A 5,213-nucleotide genomic window follows, 5' to 3' on the forward strand; every position below is an offset into this window, starting at 1 on the left:
TCTAAAGTACAGAAACCCAGTCTAAAGTACAGAATCCCAGTCTAAAGTACAGAATCCCAGTCTAGAGTACAGAATCCCAGTCTAAAGTACAGAAACCCAGTCTAAAGTACAGAAACCCAGTCTAAAGTACAGAAACCCAGTCTAAAGTACAAAAACCCAGTCAAAAGTACAGAAACCCAGCCTAAAGTACAGAGACCCAGTCTAAAGTACAGAATCCCAGTCTAAAGTACAGAAACCCAGTCTAAAGTACAGAAACCCAGTCGAAAGTACTATACAGAAACCCAGTCTAAAGTACAGAAACCCAGTCTAAAGTACAGAAACCCAGTCTAAAGTTCTATACAGAAACCCAGTCTAAAGTACAGAAACCCAGTCTAAAGTTCTATACAGAAACCCAGTCTAAAGTACAGAAACCCAGTTTAAAGTTCTATACAGAATCCCAGTCTAAAGTACAGAAACCCAGACGAATGTACAGAATCCCAGTCTAAAGTACAGAAACCCAGTCTAAAGTACAGAAACCCAGTCTAAAGTACAGAAACCCAGTCTAAAGTACTATACAGAAACCCAGCCTAAAGTAAAGAAACCCAGTCTAAAGTACAGAAACCCAGCCTAAAGTACAGAAACCCAGTCTAAAGTACAGAAACCCAGCCTAGAGTACAGAAACCCAGCCTAAAGTACAGAAACCCAGTCTAAAGTACAGAAACCCAGCCTAGAGTACAGAAACCCAGTCTAAAGTACAGAAACCCAGTCTAAAGTACAGAAACCCAGTCTAAAGTACAGAAACCCAGTCTAAAGTTCTATACAGAAACCCAGTCTAAAGTACAGAAACCCAGTCTAAAGTACAGAAACCCAGTCTAAAGTACATAAACCCAGTCTAAAGTACAGAAACCCAGCCTAAAGTTCTATACAGAAACCCAGTCTAAAGTACAGAAACCCATTCTAAAGTACAGAAACCCAGTCTAAAGTACAGAAACCCAGTCTAAAGTACAGAATCCCAGTCTAAAGTACAGAAACCCAGTCTAAAGTACAGAATCCCAGTCTAGAGTACAGAATCCCAGTCTAAAGTACAGAAACCCAGTCTAAAGTACATAAACCCAGTCTAAAGTACAGAAACCCAGCCTAAAGTTCTATACAGAAACCCAGTCTAAAGTACATAAACCCAGTCTAAAGTACAGAAACCCAGTCTAAAGTACTATACAGAAACCCAGTCTAAAGTACATAAACCCAGTCTAAAGTACAGAAACCCAGTCTAAAGTACAGAAACCCAGTCTAAAGTACAGAAACCCAGTCTAAAGTTCTATACAGAATCCCAGCCTAAAGTACAGAAACCCAGTCTAAAGTACAGAAACCCAGTCTAAAGTACAGAATCCCAGTCTAAAGTACAGAAACCCAGTCTAAAGTACAGAAACCCAGTCTAAAGTTCTATACAGAATCCCAGCCTAAAGTACAGAAACCCAGTCTAAAGTACAGAATCCCAGCCTAAAGTACAGAAACCCAGTCTAAAGTACAGAAACCCAGTCTAAAGTACAGAATCCCAGTCTAGAGTACAGAATCCCAGTCTAAAGTACAGAAACCCAGTCTAAAGTACAGAAACCCAGTCTAAAGTACTATACAGAAACCCAGCCTAAAGTAAAGAAACCCAGTCTAAAGTACAGAAACCCAGCCTAAAGTACAGAAACCCAGTCTAAAGTACAGAAACCCAGTCTAAAGTACAGAAACCCAGTCTAAAGTTCTATACAGAATCCCAGTCTAAAGTACAGAAACCCAGACGAAAGTACAGAATCCCAGTCTAAAGTACATAAACCCAGTCTAAAGTACAGAAACCCAGTCTAAAGTACAGAGACCCAGTCTAAAGTACAGAGACCCAGTCTAAAGTACAGAATCCCAGTCTAAAGTACAGAAACCCAGTCTAAAGTACTATACAGAAACCCAGTCTAAAGTACAGAAACCCAGTCTAAAGTACAGAAACCCAGTCTAAAGTTCTATACAGAAACCCAGTCTAAAGTACAGAAACCCAGTCTAAAGTACAGAAACCCAGTCTAAAGTTCTATACAGAATCCCAGTCTAAAGTACAGAAACCCAGACGAATGTACAGAATCCCAGTCTAAAGTACAGAAACCCAGTCTAAAGTACAGAAACCCAGTCTAAAGTACAGAAACCCAGTCTAAAGTACTATACAGAAACCCAGCCTAAAGTAAAGAAACCAGTCTAAAGTACAGAAACCCAGCCTAAAGTACAAAAACCCAGTCTAAAGTACAGAAACCCAGCCTAGAGTACAGAAACCCAGCCTAAAGTACAGAAACCCAGTCTAAAGTACAGAAACCCAGCCTAGAGTACAGAAACCCAGTCTAAAGTACAGAAACCCAGTCTAAAGTACAGAAACCCAGTCTAAAGTACAGAAACCCAGTCTAAAGTTCTATACAGAAACCCAGTCTAAAGTACAGAAACCCAGTCTAAAGTACAGAAACCCAGTCTAAAGTACATAAACCCAGTCTAAAGTACAGAAACCCAGCCTAAAGTTCTATACAGAAACCCAGTCTAAAGTACAGAAACCCATTCTAAAGTACAGAAACCCAGTCTAAAGTACAGAAACCCAGTCTAAAGTACAGAAACCCAGTCTAAAGTACAGAATCCCAGTCTAAAGTACAGAAACCCAGTCTAAAGTACAGAATCCCAGTCTAGAGTACAGAATCCCAGTCTAAAGTACAGAAACCCAGTCTAAAGTACATAAACCCAGTCTAAAGTACAGAAACCCAGCCTAAAGTTCTATACAGAAACCCAGTCTAAAGTACATAAACCCAGTCTAAAGTACGGAAACCCAGTCTAAAGTACTATACAGAATCCCAGTCTAAAGTACAGAAACCCAGTCTAAAGTACAGAAACCCAGTCTAAAGTACAGAAACCCAGTCTAAAGTTCTATACAGAATCCCAGCCTAAAGTACAGAAACCCAGTCTAAAGTACAGAAACCCAGTCTAAAGTACAGAAACCCAGTCTAAAGTACATAAACCCAGTCTAAAGTACAGAAACCCAGTCTAAAGTACAGAAACCCAGTCTAAAGTACAGAAACCCAGTCTAAAGTACAGAAACCCAGTCTAAAGTTCTATACAGAATCCCAGCCTAAAGTACAGAAACCCAGTCTAAAGTACAGAAACCCAGTCTAAAGTACAGAATCCCAGCCTAAAGTACAGAAACCCAGTCTAAAGTACAGAATCCCAGTCTAGAGTACAGAATCCCAGTCTAAAGTACTATACAGAAACCCAGCCTAAAGTAAAGAAACCCAGTCTAAAGTACAGAAACCCAGCCTAAAGTACAGAAACCCAGTCTAAAGTACAGAAACACAGTCTAAAGTACAGAAACCCAGTCAAAAGTACAGAGACCCAGTCTAAAGTACAGAATCCCAGTCTAAAGTACAGAAACCCAGTCTAAAGTACTATACAGAAACCCAGTCTAAAGTACAGAAACCCAGTCTAAAGTACAGAAACCCAGTCTAAAGTTCTATACAGAAACCCAGTCTAAAGTACAGAAACCCAGTCTAAAGTTCTATACAGAATCCCAGTCTAAAGTAAACAGAAACCCAGTCTAAAGTACATAAACCCAGTCTAAAGTACAGAAACCCAGTCTAAAGTACAGAAACCCAGTCTAAAGTACAGAAACCCAGTCTAAAGTACAGAAACCCAGTCTAAAGTACAGAAACCCAGTCTAAAGTACAGAAACCCAGTCTAAAGTACAGAAACCCAGTCTAAAGTTCTATACAGAAACCCAGTCTAAAGTACAGAAACCCAGTCTAAAGTACAGAAACCCAGTCTAAAGTTCTATACAGAATCCCAGTCTAAAGTACAGAAACCCAGTCTAAAGTACAGAAACCCAGTCTAAAGTACAGAAACCCAGTCTAAAGTACAGAATCCCAGTCTAAAGTACAGAATCCCAGTCTAAAGTACAGAAACCCAGTCTAAAGTACAGAAACCCAGTCTAAAGTACAGAAACCCAGTCTAAAGTACAGAAACCCAGCCTAACGTACAGAAACCCAGTCTAAAGTTCTATACAGAAACCCAGTCTAAAGTACAGAAACCCAGTCTAAAGTTCTATACAGAAACCCAGTCTAAAGTACAGAAACCCAGTCTAAAGTACAGAATCCCAGTCTAAAGTACAGAAACCCAGTCTAAAGTACAGAAACCCAGTCTAAAGTTCTATACAGAATCCCAGCCTAAAGTACAGAAACCCAGTCAAAAGTACAGAAACCCAGTCTAAAGTACAGAATCCCAGTCTAAAGTACAGAAACCCAGTCTAAAGTACAGAAACCCAGCCTAAAGTTCTATACAGAAACCCAGCCTAAAGTACAGAAACCCAGTCTAAAGTACAGAAACCCAGTCTAAAGTACAGAAACCCAGTCTAAAGTACAGAATCCCAGTCTAAAGTACAGAATCCCAGTATAAAGTACAGAATCCCAGTCTAAAGTACAGAAACCCAGTCTAAAGTACAGAAACCCAGCCTAAAGTACAGAAACCCAGTCTAAAGTACAGAAACCCAGTCTAAAGTACAGAAACCCAGTCTAAAGTTCTATACAGAAACCCAGTCTAAAGTACAGAAACCCAGTCTAAAGTACTAGAAACCCAGTCTAAAGTACAAAACCAGTCTAAAGTACAGAAACCCAGCCTAAAGTACAGAAACCCAGTCTAAAGTACAGAAACCCAGTCTAAAGTTCTACAGAATCCCAGCCTAAAGTACAGAAACCCAGTCTAAAGTACAGAAACCCAGTCTAAAGTACAGAAACCCAGTCTAAAGTACAGAATCCCAGTCTAAAGTACAGAAACCCAGTCTAAAGTACAGAAACCCAGCCTAAAGTTCTATACAGAAACCCAGCCTAAAGTACAGAAACCCAGTCTAAAGTACAGAAACCCAGTCTAAAGTACAGAAACCCAGTCTAAAGTACAGAATCCCAGTCTAAAGTACAGAATCCCAGTCTAAAGTACAGAAACCCAGTCTAAAGTACAGAAACCCAGCCTAAAGTACAGAAACCCAGTCTAAAGTACAGAAACCCAGTCTAAAGTACAGAAACCCAGTCTAAAGTTCTATACAGAAACCCAGTCTAAAGTACAGAAACCCAGTCAAAAGTACAGAAACCCAGCCTAAAGTACAGAGACCCAGTCTAAAGTACAGAATCCCAGTCTAAAGTACAGAAACCCAGTCTAAAGTACTATACAGAAACCCAGTCTAA

The sequence above is a fragment of the Oncorhynchus nerka genome, unplaced genomic scaffold (assembly GCF_034236695.1).
Source record: "Oncorhynchus nerka isolate Pitt River unplaced genomic scaffold, Oner_Uvic_2.0 unplaced_scaffold_442, whole genome shotgun sequence".
In the NCBI taxonomy this organism is placed as follows: domain Eukaryota; kingdom Metazoa; phylum Chordata; class Actinopteri; order Salmoniformes; family Salmonidae; genus Oncorhynchus; species Oncorhynchus nerka.